Genomic DNA, 17985 nt, shown 5'->3' with positions numbered 1-17985 from the left:
GGGTCATTAAATTAAAGTGAGGTCACTAGGGTGGGGCCTAATCCAATATGACTGGTGTCCTTATAAGAAGAGTAAATTAGGATACAGACAGGCATAGAGGGATGACCATGTGAAGACACAGGGAGGAGATGGCCACCTACCACCAAGCCATGGTCACCTACCATCCAAGCCATGGTCACCTACCATCTAAGCCATGATCACCTACCACCAAGCCACGGTCACCTACCATCAAGCCACGGTCACCTAGCATCCAAGCCATGGCCACCTATCTGCCAAGCCATGGCCGCCTATCAACCAAGCCAAGGCCACCTACCCATCAAGTCATGGTCACCTACCATCCAAGGAGCGAGGCCTGGAACAGATCCTTCCCCAGAGCCCTTAGTAGGAGCCAACCCTGTTGACACCTTGATCTCAGACTTCAAGCTTCCAGAACGGTGGGACAATCCATCACTGTTAGTTAATCTACCCAGCACGTGGTCTCTTGTCATAGTTGCATTAGCCAATGAACATACCCAGGTCCTTCTGCAGTCACCTGGCTCAGGAGTGGTTCCAGTCAGGAAGTTCTGAGGCCAGGCAGGGTTGGGACCTGGAAGGACCTGAGGGAGATAGTTGGGAAACAAGACGGCTGGTGTGGCTTCTCAACATGCCCACCATAAATCCTGGGCCATCCCAGGTGCCTATGGGATCTGCTGTGTGTGCGGTAAACTGAATGCCGGGAAGCCAGGCTCTGTGGATCCCTGGTTCTGACTGTCGTGGGATCTTGGGCAAATCCCCTCACCTCTCTGGGTCTCAGTTTCCTGATTTGTGGGATGGAGAAAAGGATAACTGTCCCACTTACCTTGAGGATGTGGAGTGGATTAAATGATTAAAATGCATAAGTGCAATTGCAGAAATATAGAACCAGTTTATCAATCAATGACAATATAAATAAACTGTTGTATATATATAATGTATATAATGGAATACTACTCAGCCATAAAAAGGAATGAATTCATGGCATTCACAGCAACCTTGATGAGACTGGAGACTATTCTTTTTTTTTTTGGTTTTGTTTTTGAGATGGAGTCTTCCTCTGTCAACCAGGCTGGAGTGCAGTGGCACGATCTTGGCTCACTCCAACCTCCACCTCCCAGGTTCAAGTGATTTAAGATTAGAGACTACGGCCAGGCACGGTGGCTCAAGCCTGTAATCCCAGCACTTTGGGAGGCCGAGACGGGTGGATCATGAGGTCAGGAGATCGAGACCATCCTGGCTAACACGGTGAAACCCCCTGTCTACTAAAAAGTACAAAAAACTAGCTGGGCGAGGTGGTGGGCGCCTGTAGTCCCAGCTACTCAGGAGGCTGAGGTAGGAGAATGGCGTAAACCTGGGAGGCGGAGCTTGCAGTGAACTGAGATCCGGCCACTGCACTCCAGCCTGGGCGACAGAGCAAGACTCCATCTCAAAAAAAAAAAAAAAAAAGATTGGAGACTACTAATCTAAGTGAAGTAACTCAGGAATGTAAAAGCAAACATCATATGTTCTCATGCATAAGTGGGAGCTAAGCTGTGAGGATGTAAAGGCATAAGAATGATACAATGGACTTTGGGGACTCAGGGGCAAAGGGTGGGAAAGGGGTGAGGGATAAAAGGCTACAAATTGGGTTCAGTGTACACTGCTTGGGTCGTGGGTGCACCAAAGTCTCACAAATCACCACTAAAGAATTTACTAATGCAACCAAATACCACCTGCTCCCCCAAAACCTATGGAAATTAAACAAAATAAAAAAATAAAGTGTGCAAGTGCTGGCGAGGCCCCAAAGGAGCCCCACATTGGTGACGGTGATGCAGGTGACAGCACTTTCTCTCCCCAGTGGGGCTGGTGGTGCCCATTCCTGGCAGCCCTACTCTGAGTCTGAGGAGGAACCAAGGCTTTCCTGGAAATGTAGAGGCTGCCATCAGCCTGTGGGCTTAGGGCTACAAGCAGGGAGAGCCTATCATTTGTCATTTCTCTTCGGTAAGCAGAAAGCACTAAGCCCTGCAGCCTCCGGTGAACATCAGAACATGTGGACTTCTGAGTCCATTGTCCCCAGGTCTCATTTTTTTCCTACATTAAAAATGCAATAATGTGTTTTGTGGAAAATTTAGGAAGTACAGATAAACAAGAGAATAAAACATGAATTCTACCACTGTCAAAGCTGAAGTTCTATCCTTCCAGTCTCTTCTTTAAATGTGTGTATTTTCAGAAAAATGAAACCCTGTTGCACATAATACTTTATAAGTTTTTTTTTTTTTTTGACAGGGTCTCATTCTGTTTTGCAGGCTAGAATACAGTGGTATGATCATGGCTCACTGCAGCTTCAAACTCCTGGCCTCAAGCGATCCCACCTCAGCCTCCCAAACTGCTGGGATACCAGGTATGAGCCACTGCACCCAGCCTATAACCTATTTTTTTTTTTTTTTTTTTGGAGACAGAGTCTCACTCTGTCTCACATAGGCTGGAGTGCAGTGGCACGATCTCGGCTCACTACAGCCTCCGATTCCCAGGTTGAAGTGATTCTCCTGTCCCAGCCTCCCGAGTAGCTGGGACTACAGGCATAAGCCACCACACCCGGCTAATTTTGTATTTTTAGTAGAGATGGGGTTTCACCATGTTGGCCAGGCTGGTCTTGAACTCCTGACCTCAAGTGATCTGCTTGCCTCGGCCTCCGAAAGTGCTGGGATTACGAGCATGAGCCACCGCGCCTGGCCACTATAACCTATTTTTAAGTCAGTGATGTATCACAAATATTTTCCCATGTTGACCTTTATCCCCACCACCACTTTTTAGTTAGGAATAACCAAAAAGTTCAGATGAACAGTTCTAGAGACCACTAAAGTGGGGAATAGAAGGGTCCTGAACACGGCTTCTCCTCTCAGCCCAGCATTAGTTCTCAGGTGTGTGTCTCACCAGGGGCAGGTGAGGTTCCGGGAGAACCCTGAACTTAGGGTCAGATAGTCCAGGAGTCCAGCTTCAGCTCTGCTTACAAAGTGTAAGTGGGAAGGGAAAGGGCGGGGGCAAACTGCTTCCCTTTCCCAGCCCCCACCAAGGATTAATGGCATATTGTAAGTAAAAGAGTTTTTTAGCCCTGGCACGGTGGCTCGCGTCTGTAATTACAATGCTTTGGGAGGCCAAGGCAGGAGGATTACTTGAAACCAGGGCTTTGAGACTAGCCTGGGTAATGTAGTAAGACCTCACCTCTATTTAAAAAAAGAAAAAATTAGCTGGGTGTGGTGGTGCACACCTCTAAGTCTCAGCTACTTGGGAGGCTGAGGTGGGAGGATCGCTTGATCCCAGGAGTTTGAGGCTGCAGTGAGCTATGATTGTGCCACTGCAATTCAGCCTGGGTGACAAAGAGAGACCCCGTTTCTAAAAATAAATAAATAATAAAAAGAACTTTGTAAACTGGCAGCCACAATTAATACAAGCTCACGGATGAATAAAGGACATTTTGTTGGTTTTGCAAGGAAAAAAAATCCTGTGTCTGGAGGGTCATGAGGCACCATGAATGAATGAGAGTCGGGCCTGTAGGGAGGAGGAGAATTTGAAAGAAAGAAACATCGTATTTGAGTTTGAGAAAGAATTTGGATTTTGAGAACTGACTCCTTGGTAGATTAAGGAGTGAGTAAGCTCAGTTTGGAAGAAGGGAAGAAAAAGGTAGATTTTAAGGAAGCCAGTAATTAACAGTAATAGTGATGAGGAGGATGAGCTCTAACTCACAGGATTTATTTATCATTACTAGACACTGCTCTAAGCACTTCAAAAATATGAACTTGCTAGTCCTCAAAACAATCCTACAAAGCAAATACAATTACTAATATTATTTCCATTTTTTATTTTTTAAAATTAATTAATTTTTCTAGAGATAGGGTCTTGCATCACTGCCTGGACTGGAGTGTAGTGGTATGATCATAGCTCACTGCAGCCTCCAAGTCCTGAGCTCAGGCGATCCTCCTGCCCCAGCCTCCCAAGTAGCTGGGACCACAAGGTTGTGCCACCACACCTGGTGAATATTTTATTTTTTGTAGAGACCAGGTCTTGTTATGTTGCCCAGGCTGGTCTTGAACTCCTGACATCAATTGATCCTCCTACCCTGGCCTCCTAAAATGTTGGGATATTATGAGTGTGAGTCACTGTGCCTGGTTTATCATTTTTTTTTTTTTTTCAGATGAGAACATCGAGGCACAGAAAGATGAAGGAATTTGTTAATGGAGCAGCCAGGGTCTGAGCCTAGGGCTGTCCCTGCGTTCCCCTGGACTGCACACACACCTGGACCAGGGAGGCAGGGCTGGAGAGTGAGAACGCCCTAGACAGATTGAATTTGAAGATGTGAATGTTGCATCTATTTGTTGTTGCCTATATGGAGGCAATGGGTGGGGAGTAGTTTCTCTGCTTCCCTGGAACTCAGGGAGACCCTTCAGAAGGCATTTGGATTTGTAACAACTTGGGAAGTGCAGGGGTGAGGAGTTGGGAGGAGATGATGGTAAGCTGGCCATTCTTTTTCCAGAGCTCCAGGGTGGTGACTTGTGAGAGGGATCTGTCTGCTTCCCTCGAGGCCGATGACCTGTGCCATTCTTGCCCGTCCCCTCGCCAAGAGGAACTGAGACTGGTGAAAACTGCCCCCGTGGCTTGAGATGGATCCTGGGACCCAAAGTGGGGCCCTACAGTAGGTGTGGGCTGTGGTCAGTGTCTCTCAGTTCACACAAGAATCACAGCTTCCCCTTCCCCTCCTTCCTCTTCAGTCTTCCCTCTTCCCTCCCATCCACTCTTTCTCCCCAGTGTGACCTGGTGGAGGTGGCGATAGAAGGGGTGGGCAGAGGTAGAAGGAGTGAGTCTGATGCTACCTTCTGGGAGTGGGTGGTGAGGGACCCCCGTGAGTTACCCTTAGGTCCTAGAGAAGTTTGGGGGAAATTTTGTGTTCCTTTTGTCCATGTGGGGAGGAAATAGGAGAACCAGTATCATGGGGCCTGCCCTGCCTGCTGCTGTCAAAACCTGCTGACAAGTAGACGACCTGCTCCTCGCTGCTGTGGTCAGGGTCCTGAGACCCTCCCTGGACCCTGAGAACCCACAGAGAAACCTAAATCAGATGCTGGTCTCCTCTAGTCCACTCTGCCTGGCTTGGGGCTGGCTGGCTGTGGATAACTGGGAAAGCAGCCACAAAACAGAAGGTTCTGGAAGCTTCCTGATGGGCTGGCTGGAGGGAGGCCTGCGTGTGGCAAAGGTAGCAGAGGGGTCGAGTGGTTGGCAGGGTGCATTACTGATTTAATCAACAATGTGCTGGGTGTCGAGGACTGAGGTCACCACAGCACACTCTAGTCCCCGCACCGCACTAGCTCAAGGTGCCATACAGCAGGTGAATGGACAAATGGTCGTCCTATCAGCTAAGTACCCAGCCAGAGGTCCTGAGAGGGCGCTGGGGGCACGGGAGGAAGTTGAAAGGGCTCCGCACAGAGGGATCCTTACTGACAGGCAATTCCTATGCAGAGAACTCTGTCTCTTCCCCACAGCTGGTCCTTTTTCTTGGGTGTGGGTGTACACACACACACACACACACAAACTCACATACTTTGTGGTTTGACGTATATCTTTTTAGAAAAATTAGTGAGTGATATGTGGAATGTAAAAAAGTTGAACTCATGCAGTAGGGAGTAGAATGGTGTTTACCAGAGGCCTGGGAGTGTGGGTATGAGGGGGAGGTGGTTGGGGAAAGGGGATGTTGGCAAATGCGGGCAGAGTTTCAGTGACATAGGAAGAACATGTCCTGGTGATCTGTTGCACAGTAAAATGACTGTAGCTAATAATAATGTATTGTACATTTCAAAATAGCTAAAAGAATTTTACATGTTCTAACCACAGAGAAATTATAAATATTTGAGGTGATGGATATGCTAAGTACCCTAATTTGATCATTCCACAATGGATACATGTATTGAAATATCACATTGTACCTCATAAATATATACAGTAAAATTATTTGCCAATTAAAAATAAAACTTTTAAAAAAGAAAAATATTAGTTGGGAAAATTTTAAACATACACAAAACTAGAGGGAAGAGCTTAGTGACTCTCCATGTGCCGTACCCGTCTCCCAGCGTCTACGGCGATCAGCGATTTGCCGATGTTGTTTGATCCATCTCCACAGTGTGTTCTAACAACCAGCCACAATTCCCTGCGTTTCATCAGTGCTTTCAGAACTCATCTCTCTCTCCATCCTTACAGCAATGCTGGTGGGTCAAGCAGAGTAGTTTTATTGTCGTCATTTTATGAAGAGAAGACCAAGTCTCTGAGGTTCAGGAACTCTTTCAAGGTCACACAGCATCTAGGGTCTCTGATGCCTAATCTGACCCTGTCATTGGCTCATTTCTTTCTCTCTCTCTCTTTTTGTTTTGAGATGGAGTCTTGCTCTGTCACCCAGGCTAGAGTGCAGTGTGGCGATCTCAGCTCACTGCAACCTCCACCTCCCGGGTTCAGGCAATTCTCCTGCGTCGGCCTCCCGAGCAGCTGGGATTATAGGCGCCCATCACCACACCCAGCTAATTTTAGTAGTTTTAGTAGAGAGGGGGTCTCGTCATGTTGGCCAGGTTGATCTTGAACTCCTGACCTCAGGTGATCCGTCCGACTCAGCTTCTCAAATTTTGGGATTACAAGTGTGAGCCACTGCTCCCGGCATCTCTGGCTCATTTCAACTGCATTTTTGGACGCAGGCAGGGTGTGTGTGGGTGTGTGTAGCGGGAGCACCTCAGCTGGGGATCCCTGGAACTCTCAGCCTTCCTTTTGTCCCTTTGCTAGTTGCCTTGCTGGTTGGAGGGGCCGGGGGCAGAAGCAGGCAAATGAAGCTCTCCTAAGTTTTTCATTGATGGCTTCCTTGAATCGTGGCTGCAGGATGTTTATAAAACTCTGAATCAATTTGAGGTGCAGAGATTTTCAATCAGGGAAGCAGATTGCGCTGATAGGGTCAAAAGGCCTGTCGCCAGCGAGGATCACAGCATCTGACATATTAATTTGAGCTGTCAGAATCAATATGTGTAACGGAGACATGGAGGCACAGGCCCTGTTTCTGAAAAGGAGTGGGAAGAGAAAAAAAAAGGGGGGTAGGGAATCCCACCCTAGAGGGACTTTTCGCAGATCCTGTAGAAGCAATCCCGCCAGCGTGGGGCCAGTGTGCCTGCCGTTCCTGGGGGGGCGGGAGGGGGTGAGAGGACTGGAGCCTTCTCTGCGGGGATGCTGGTCACAGCGCAGCATCACTGCAGAAACAGTGGCCCTGTCGCCTCCCCCCATCCCCACCACAAGTAAACTTTACCTGGCTTTTCACAAACACCCACTTTCTGTCTCTTTCCTTGCCCCGCACCATTTGAGTTCCAAAGCCCTGTGTCCGGCAAAGAAGGCAGATCTGAGCCCTGGCAGGAAATGCGTTCGTTACTGAAAACCCTTTGATATTTTGCATATGAAACGTCGGTGCTGGGGTCAGGCTTCTGGGAGGAAGTCACCGTGGAGTCCTCCTCATCCAGGGGAGCACAGGACACGTGGGGTCTGTGTGGGTGCTGGGGGCACAGAAGGATCATGGTGCTCCCAGGAGCTGCCCATCTTGTGGGTTCAACATGGAAAAGATTGTGATCCTGGGAAGGCCCAGTGGTACCCATGCTTCTAATGCCAAAACGTCACGATGCACGTCGCATTGTGGCCAAGACACAGCAGAGGCTTCTGGGATGCTGGTTGCATTCCTGGGAGGCCCTGGGTGCCCCTGGGTCCTGACTGTGTTGGTGATTTCTCACCTAAAGAATTTTTTTTCCACACAATGGGAAAAAATTATACTTAGGAAATTAGGCACAGTGCTAGCATTTATGGAGATAGAACCATTTCAAAAGGTGAGCCATGTCTCTACTAAAACTACTAAAATTAGCTGGGAGTGGTGACGGGCGCCTGTAATCCCAGCTGCTTGGGAGGCTGAAGCAGGAGAATTGCCTGAACCCGGGAGGTGGAGGTTGCAGTGAGCCGAGATCACCACACTGCACTCCAGCCTGGGTGACAGAGCAAGACTCCATCTCAAAACGAAAAGAGAGAGAGAGAAAGAAATGAGCCAATGACAGGGTCAGATTAGGTATCAGAGACCCTATGTGCTGTGTGCAATTTGCACAATTGAGCAAATGGAGACAGAAATCTGAATACTTTGCAAATTGCCAAGGTACCACAGTGTTTTAATCTGTTCTCATGCTGCTAATTAAGACATACCTGAGACTGAGTAACTTATAAATGGAAAGAGGTTTAATGGACTCACAGCTCTACATGACTGGGAGGCCTCACGATCATGGCAGAAGGCGAATTAGGAGCAAAGGGATGTCTTACATGGTGGCAGGCAAGAGAGTGTGTGCAAACAAACTCCTCTTTATAAAACCATCAGATCTCGTGAGACTTGTTCACTATCATGAGAACGGCACAAGACAGACGTTACCCCATGATTCAGTTACCTCCCACCGGGTCCTTTCCAGATACTTGGGAATTATGGGAGCCACAATTCAAAATGAGATTTGGGTGGGGACACAGCCAAACCATATCACGCAGTAAGAGGTGGGAGGGGGTTCAGACTCTTGTTAGGTGAGATTCCTGCCTTGCTTAGTCTCTGTAGTGCCTGGGCCTTACACACAGAGGATGGAGGGTTTTCTGGGCAGTGGCATGGGAGGGCCTCCCTTGAGGGCACAGAACCTAACCTCTTATCTCTGTTTCCAGACTGGCCTCCCTCTTACCATCTGTCCTGCATTACTTTTCCAGGGCTTCCTGTGTGATGACCACGTCTTCTTCCTGCCAGACACTCCCTGCCCCATCTTAAAACTGGTTGAGAACCTTGTTTTAATGATTCAAGCTTTTTCCCTGTCCAAACATTTTGTTATGTTCAAGGAATGCAGATTGTTAAAGGAAATAGCTTCTGAAAAAAAATCTCGCCTGAGTTGTGTGGAAGAACTATGGATGCCCTTGCTTTGAGCAGAGACTTGCAATTTTGAAGAGAAAGTAAATAGGGAGGTGTTGGGGGACATGGTCTTCAGCCCCCAGCTTCTCCCTGTCCTGTCCCTGGGTGCGGGATCTTCTTGCTGGCTGGAGGAGGTCTGAGCAGCGATGTGGTAACTGCTGCTTTGTCTCCTCTGGCGGCTTCCTGGTCTGTTATAAAGGACAGTTTTTCAGCCACTTTCTCTCTTTGGGTGGAAAAAGATGGGTGAGATTTACAAGAACACTTGTATTTTTTTTTTTTTTCCTGATCATTATTCTCCTCCACCTACCACATGCAGGTCAAAAAAAATCACAGAGAGAGGGATGGATGAAGAGAGACAGAAAAAGGTGGGAAAGAGAGAAAGGGGTGAGAGAGAGACATTTGCAGGAATACTCATTAGGGTAATAGCTAAAGCATGAGAGACTTCTACTTCCTTTTTTAAAATTTTTTTATTTTTTTATTTTTGAGAGAGAGAGAGACAGGGTCTTACTACTCTATCACTTAGGTTGGAGTGCAGTGGTATGATCATAGCTCACTGCAGTCTCAAACTCCTGGGCCCAAGTGATTCTCCCATCTCAACTTCCCAACTAGCTGGGACTACAGGTGTGACCTACCACGCCCGGTTATTTACTTTATTTTTTGTAGAAACAGTGTCTTGCTATGTTCCCCAGGCTGGTCTCAAACTCTTGGTCTCAAGTAATCCTCCCACCTCAGCCTGCCAAAGTGTTGGGATTACAGGTGTGAGCCACTGCACCTGGCTAAGAGTCTTCTTCTTGGTGATGAAAATTTTCTGAAATTGCCTGGTTTTTTTTTTTTTTTTTTGAGACAGAGTTTTGCTCTTGTTGTCCAGGCTGGAGTGCAATCGTGTGATCTTGGCTGACTGCAACATTTACCTCTCAGGTTCAATTGACTCTCTTGCCTCAGCCTCCCGAGTAGCTGGGATTACAGGCGCATGCCACCACATCTGGCTAATTTTTATATTTTTAGTAGAGACGTAGGTTTCAACCATGTTGGCCAGACTGATCTGGAACTCCTGACCTCAGGTGATCTGCCTGCCTCAAGCCTCCCAAAGTGCTGGGATGACAGGCATGAGCCACCATGCCTGGCTTGAAATTGCCTTTTCTAATGGTTGCACATATTGGTGAATGTATACTTTAAATGGGTGAATTGGTGTGGTATATGACTTATATCTCAATAAAGCTGGTAAAGAAAAAAGGATACATCTGCACCAGGGCCTGGCTTTGGACTTGAACTTGGAAGTGTGTGAGTGCTCAATCTCCACCAGCTTCCGTCCCTGGAATGGGGTCACCTACAGGATTCGGAAGGCACCAAAGAGGCTTGTAAAGGGTCTCCATCTCTGAACCAAACCCAGCACCTGACAAGTGGAGGGGCCTAAGGTTTAGTTGGCTCTGTGCTGAGATGTCTGTGGGACGTTGCTGCAGGGAGGGATATCAGCAATTGCGATGTCCAAACCCTCATTTCTCAGACGCAAACTGGGGCCCAGAAAGGGGAATGACTGGTCCACAACCACAGCTAGTTAGAGTCACATCTGGGTCCAGAAAACCATCTTCTGATGCTCATGTCCTTCCTTTCCTTCAACAAGGAGGACTAAGATACCTTCTGGGGACTTATATGTTAATAGCCAGTCCTTATGGAGTGTGCAATGTGGTGGGGGACAATGAGGGGTGCCCGGCCATCACATCACCGTTTGAGGGGTTTTGATAGAGAGAGAGTGGAGGGGGGTAGACGACCTTGGGCAGACCTTGGGGTTGGGGGTGGGGACACACAGCATGCCAGAGAGGCTGTGTGTGTGTGTGTGTGTGTGTGTGGCAGTGGGCGGGGCAGCAGGTCAAGGATGACTTCCCAGAGGAAAGGACTTTTCATCTGCGATCTGACTGTGGACTACCAAATCAGGTAAATCTTGAGGCCGGGGGCGGCAGGGAGAGAGTGCCCCTTCTTGGCAGAGGGTCCAGGGGAGGGGAAGGTTGGGGGATGTGCAGCACTCAGAAGATGTTTTGGCTGAGGAAGACTCCATTTGGGGAGTGAGCAGAAAATGTGGAGCACTGAGAGGGAAGAGGTCTGTTTCAGATACTGCATGACCTTCTACACCTCCGTAAGGTGTTTGGACTTGATCTTGAACTTAATGGAGAGACTTTGATGGGTTTTCTGCATGCTTTTCTATAACCTAGATGCTAAGGGAACTCTCCTCCGGCCCATTGGCCAGGAAGCCCTTGGGTCAGCTTTGTAACAGCTGTTTTTATTGAGCATTTACTGAGTGCCTGGCTCTGGTCTAAAGTGAGTATTTAACATAGAGGAGCTCATTTAATCTCCATCACAATCCTATAAAGCATCCACCATTATTACTCACATTTTACAGATGTTAATAGCTAACACTTTTGTGCTAACTATGCCATGTATTGTTTTAAGGACTTTACAGATATCAACTAACTTATGCCTCATAAAAACCCTGTAGAGCAGGCACTATTATTATCTTCCTGTTATAAACCAGGAGACTGAGGCACAAGGAAGATAAAAAGCTCACCCAAAGTCACAGTGGCCATTCGCAGAACTGGGATTGACACCCGGCAGATCTGACTCCAGAGCTGCTCCCAGCCCCTGCACCGATGGCTGGGGTTGCAGTGCTGCCTGTCACAGGGCCCACCTGCTTCCATCTCAGCCCCATTAAAGAAGGGAGGCAAAAGAAAAATGCAAAATTTAGAGGAAAATGAAATAATTCTCTCTTACTGTTAAGTTTCTTTCTTTCTTCCAGATAAAGAAGCAAACAGCCCTCCCAAACCCAAGGTTGTAACCTCCTTGTCCAGGATAGAGGGGAAAAGGCAATGGGCAAGAAGCTAGAACAACACGCAGAGGTGATGTTCAGTCCCAGGGTGGGAGTGGGGGTGTGGGTGGCAGGTGGGCTATGAAAAGCAGGTTGCACTTCCGGTGGGACAGCGTGGTTGGCAGAGTTCTTAAGCAGCCCCCGTGACATTCACCTCCTGGCGTAGTACTCTTGTGATCATGCTTTGGTGCACGGCAAGAGAGTTTGCAGATGTAATTAGGGTTACCCATAAGATTACCTTAAAACTGGGAGATTATCTTGGTAGGCCCCACCGAAACTTGTCAGCCGCTGCGAAGCAGAGTGCTTTCTCCAGATGGTGGCAGAAAAGGACATCAGAGAGGTTTGAAGTTCGAGAAGGGTTTGGTACGAGGTGGGGTTCTCTGTTGCTGAGGTGGATGGAGCCATGGGGCCAGGACCTGAAAGCTCAAGGCTTGGAAGAGCTGAGAGCAGTCCCTGCCCAACAGCCAGGAAGGAAACAGGGACTTCAGTCCTATAAGGAACAAAATTCTGCCAATAATGGGACGGAGCTTGGAAGAGGATCTCAAGCTCCAGTGAGAATGCAGCCAGTTGACACCTTGGTTTCAGGCTTGGAAAGCCCAGAGCAGGGAACCCAGCCACACCATTCTAGACTTCTGACCTACAGAACTTCGAGATAATAAATGGGGATTGTTTTAAGTTGCTAAGTGCATAGTGATTTGCTATGCATAGAAAACCAATGCAGATTTTGTTACCTGGAAGTGAGGGGTGCTGCTACAACAACCCCAAAATGTGGGTGCAGCTTTGGAATTGGGCAGTGAAATAATTTGAGAATATGATAGAAAAAGGGTACATTACTTTGGCCAGGCTGTTAGAAGCATGACGTTCATGGGCTCAGAAGGAAGTGAGGAGCATTCGAGAGAAATCCTAAGTCACCTTGGAAAAAGCCTAAATCATTGGGAACAGACTGTTAGTCAAAATCTGGTGACGAGGAAGACGTTATTAAAAGTATTGGAACAGAGGTTGCCAAATGGTGATTTTCTAATTTTATCATTTCTTCTGCACTTAGAGTTGGGATTCGTCTATACAGAAGTGCTTTCCAAACTAAAAATAGAACTACCATTTGATCCAGTCATTCCCACTACTGGGTATCTACCCAAAGGGAAAGCAATTATTATATCATAAAGATACCTGCACTTGTATGCCTGTTGCGGCACTATTCACAATAGCAAAATCATGGAATCCACTTATATGTCCATCAGTGGATGTCTGGACCAAATAATGTGGTATATATAACATGGAATACTACTCAGCCATGAAAAAGCATGAAATCATGTCTTTTGTAGCAACATGGACAGAACTGGAGACCCTTATCCTCAGTGAAATAACTCAGAAACAGAAAGTCAAATACTACCTATTCTCACTTATAAATGGGAGTTGAACAATGTGTATACACGAAAATATAGAGAATAATAATAGAAATTGGAGACTCCAAAAGGTGAGAGGTGGGTGAGGGTCGAAAATTACCTATTGGGTACGATGTTCCCTGTTGGGGTGATGAGTACTTTGTAAGCCCAGGCACCATCACTATGCAATAGATGCACTTAAGAAATCTGCACTTGTACCCCTAAATCTTTAAAAATAAATAAAAAAGAATTGGGCGGGAGGAGGGAGAGAGATGTTACTGGAAAGAGGTTTCGATCCAGACCCCAAGAAGGTTCTTGGATCTTGCACAAGAAAGAATTTGAGGGGAATCCATAGAGTAAAGTGAAAGCAGGTTTACTAAGAATGAAAAGAAAGGAAAAGAATGGCTACTCTATGGGCAGAGCAACCCCGAGGGCTGCTGGTTGCCCAGTTTTATAGTTGTTTCTTGATTATATGCTAAATAAGGGGTGGATTATTCATGAGTTTTCTGGGAAAGGGGTGGGTAATTCCCAGAACTGAGGGTTCCTTCCCCTTTTAGACCACATAGGGTAACTTTCTGATGTTGCCATGGCATCTGTACGTTGCTATGACGCTGGTGGGAGTGTCTCTTAGCATGCAAATGCATTATGATTAACATATAACGAGCAGTGAGGCCAACCAGAGGTCACTCTTGTAGCCATCTTGGTTTTGGTGGGTTTTGCCTGACTTCTTTACTGCAACCTGTTTTTATCAGCAAGGTCTTTATGACCTGTATCTTGTGCTGACCTCCTGTCTAATTCTGTGACTTAGAATGCCTTAGCCTCCTGGGAATGCAACCCAGTAGATCTCAGCTTCATTTTACCCAGCATCTATTCAAGATGGAGGTGCTCTGGTTCAAACGCCTCTGACAAGAGGGTCAGAAAAACTGCCTATCACATGCTATGCTTATTACCAGTGGGACAAAATAATCTTACATGAAACCCTTGTGACATGCAGTTTACCTATATAACAAACCTGTGCATGTACCCCCGGACTTAAAAGTTTACCAGAAAAAAAAAGAAGTGCTTTCCTCACCAACTCTTTGGTGAGCTTGATATATAGCTCACATAGGAAAGGCAGTATGTTTGGTTCTTTTTCTTTATTTATCATTTTTCAACGATTTTTATGCTGTTATGCCAATCAAATTTATCAATCATTCCTTAATAAGATTGAATAAAGTTAAAAAAAAATTGCTAAGTCTCAGTGAATTGATAGGTCACAGAGTGTCAGAGCCAAGATTTGAACCTAAACTTTCTGATGATTTGGGCTGTGGTCTTAACCACTACATCCCATTCCCTCCCAGAAAGAGGAAAATGGTTGTGAGATAATGTTAAGTGAATAAGAGAGAATATAAAAATGTATCTCTACAAATCTGTGGTCTATTTATAGATGCACAGAAAAAGACGGAAGGAAATACACCACAAGTTTCACAGTGGTTACCCCTGAAAAGTTTAAAAACAAAAAGTAGCCACAGCACTTGCGTTGGCCAGTTTCTGTTCCTCTTAGAGGCTGCTGAGACTCCACAGAAAGAGTCGAGTCTTTTTTGTGTGACCATGAAGAGCAAGTTTCTTGTTTATAAATGTCACTGTAATCTTGCTCTTGAATGCTGGCAAATGCCACCGGGGGAGTACGGATGTGTCCTTCTCTAAGGGGAGAGGGGATGCATCAGCCCCTTCCTCCTTACTTTAAAGTTTTCTATGTACTTCCCATGGGTACGATATGATGTAGTATGGTGGGAAAGAGTGTGTGCGCGTTTTTGCTTAGTCCTTAGAACAATACCTGGCTTATAGTTAGTGCAAAAATGTTAGCTATTAACATCTGTAAAATGTAATAATGGTAGATGCTTTATTGGGTTGTAATTGAGATGAAACGAGCAGCTTATGCTAAATACTCACTTTATACCAGAGCCAGGTCACACACTCCCAGCTGTGTGACCTTGGACAAGTTACTTAACCTCTTTGTGCCTCAGTTTACTCATCTCTGACATGGGGAGAGTTATAATACTGACCTTTATAGAGTTTTGGAAGGTTAATGCAAGTAAGATACTTAGCACAAGAAATATTCAACCCATGCTAGTTATTCTTATTCAAGAAAGCCTGAAAGAGTCATTGGCTTCGGATAGTTTTGTAGTTACGTGAATTTAAGGGAGAGCCTCTTTCTCCAGGTGCTATGAGGATCGTGGCCAAGCCCAGTCTCCACCTCCTTGACACATATTTTTCTCCATCCAATTTACCTTGGCGCGAAGGATAATTCATGGGTATGTTCACATCCTGGTCCTCAACATAAATCTTCCCTCCCCGTGCACGTGGTGACAGCTCCGTAGGTCTCCTAGAGTTTCTTCTCTGAGTTTCCCATTAATGTAGTCTACACAAAGAAAGGCCTTGGGGTGCCTGCCTTTCCCTGAAGCCATCCTTCTTCCCAGAAAAGCAGGCAGGGGTGAGGGACAGGGGTGGGGCTGAAGAAGAGAGGGCAGTGGGAGAAAGGCCATCCCTAGCACAATGTGACTTTGAGATTCGGGGCTGGGGGCCTGTCACAGAAGCTGAGAGGCACAAGCACCACCTCCCAGCAGGGCTGGCTGCACGCCTGCACCACCCCCTGGAAGTCAGGAGAAGGGAGTCTTTTCTATAGCTATAGAGTGAAACTGGTCCCGGCCCTGGGGAGGAGACGAGTGATTATTTGTGAAGCTCGTTTCTTGGTTTGATTTTCTTCTTGAGCATCATGTTTGCTTCCTTTTTAAAAAACAAAATAAGTACATGCTGCTCAGCCATTTCCATCCATTCCCAGCCTTGATAGTCTGTCAGACTGGCTCCTGTAAAACACTTCTTTCTTCTTTTTTTCAAGACTGGGTCTCTGTCGCCAGGCTGGAGTGCAGTGGTGCTGTCTCAGCTCACTGCAGCCTCCGCCTCCCGCATTCAAGCGATTCTCACTCCTCAGCCTCCCAAGTAGCTGGGATTACAGGCGCCCACCACCCCGCCCAACTAATTTTTGTATTTTTAGTAGAGATGGGGTTTCATCATGTTGGTCAGGCTGGTCTCGAACTCCTGACCCTAGGTGATTCACCCGCCTCAGCCTCCCAAAGTGCTGGGATTACAGGTGTGAGCCACTGAGCCCAGTCCCTAAAACATCTTTTTCTTTCGGGTCCTGCCAAAGCCCAGATTCTCCATTGGGATTGCCAGAAGTGACGACACTCATTCTGTTTCTGTCACAAATGTTTGGATCAGAAGCCACAGTGAAAAAGAGACAGCAATCCTCCAGGAAATGTTCTTCATTTCAGGACATCACTTGAGGTATGTTGGGAATAATGTCAGGAAAGTCTCCCCACTCACTCATTTCATTCACTTATTTATTCATGGCTTTGAGAAATACTTAGTGATTCTTTTAAAAAATGTTCTTCAAACTTTTAAAATACCAGAACTCCTGTCTATTTAATAAAATCTTAGTGAAACCCAGATGAGGGTCTGAACTGAAATTCAGAGGGAGTTGGTGGCTCACCTGAGGCATTCACATTAGTGAATGGGGAAATAACTCGTATCCCAACATTCACATTTCTAACCTTTAGGTCAAATATGCCCTGGCTGTTTGGTGCATTTATAGAGAAGTACAGGCAGTCTGGAACTTACAAATGAGTTCTGTTCCAAAAGTTCATTTGAAAGTCAGTTGTCAGGAACTTGGAATACATTTGCTTGTGGAAAACAGGGTATAGATGGTAGTGAAGTTCCTAGCCCAGCCCAGTAATGCCTGTTTAATTCACAATATGTTGGAATTATAGAACTAATAACTGTCTATCAGCTTTGTGTTATTCTTTTTTCTTTTTTTTTTGAGATGGAGTTTTGCTCTTGTTGCCCAGGCTGGAGTGCAATGGTGCAGTCTCAGCTCACTGCAACCTTTGCCTCCTGGGTTCAAGTGATTCTCCTGCCTCAGCCTCCCTAGTAGCTGGGACTACAGGCATGTGCCACCACGCCCAGCTAATTTTTGTATTTTTAGTAGAGACAGGGTTCTGCCATGTTGGCCTCCCAAAGTGCTGGGATTAACAGGAGTGAGCCACTGCATCCAGTCAGCTTTGTGTTATTAATAGTACTGTAGAAACCACGTATTTACTGCCAGTAGGGCAGTAACATATCACCCGTGGGGCACTCAACTATCTACCAATCCCACCCCTGTGGAACACAGTAGGGAACTAGTAAGTGACCAAAAATGGCCTTTGCATATGTAAAATAAATGCCTCTGATTTTCCCTGGTCCCAACAGAATGTAAACCCAATGAAGGAAGGGATTTTATGTTTATTTTGTTTCCTGCTATAGCCCCAGCACCTAGTGGCATATAATGTGTACCTGATAAATTACTGTGGAATGAATACATGCACCAAAGGTTCATAGATTTCTCAAGGAGGGGACTCTAGCTTGAATCTAGTTACAATTATTTATCACACGATTCCAGCATGCTTGGATATTTAGTTTCCAAGCCCATTGCATTTAGAAACAGCAAATTAAAGGCTGCTATAAGCAGATCACACTGACACAGTCAGAGGTGACCAACCTTAAGAGTGGAGACAGAGAAACTATAAAAAGCTGACACAGGAACTCTGGAAACATTTAGCTTAGTAATCTTGGGAGTCATGATTGTAAAACAAACATTAATTAATGCTCTATAATTTTTCACCTCTATTTAAAAATGTAGGGAAGTATGTGTGGAAGTTGTAGGACACGTGAAGAAAACGTTGGTTTTTTTT

The 17985-nt window shown here is 46.3% G+C and overlaps 1 long non-coding RNA gene across 1 annotated transcript; it reads left to right on the top strand.

The window, feature by feature from the left end:
• The first annotated feature begins 10807 nt into the window (after nt 1-10807).
• LOC103886741 lies at nt 10808-17125 on the top strand. Its single transcript, XR_650534.4, has 3 exons — nt 10808-11868; nt 15421-15513; nt 16407-17125. It is a non-coding gene; the product is annotated as an uncharacterized LOC103886741 (long non-coding RNA).
• Nucleotides 17126-17985: the final 860 nt, after the last annotated feature.

Source organism: Papio anubis, chromosome 8 (genome assembly GCF_008728515.1).
Source record: "Papio anubis isolate 15944 chromosome 8, Panubis1.0, whole genome shotgun sequence".
Lineage (NCBI taxonomy): Eukaryota > Metazoa > Chordata > Mammalia > Primates > Cercopithecidae > Papio > Papio anubis.
This window is presented reverse-complemented; position numbering and strand designations above follow the sequence as displayed.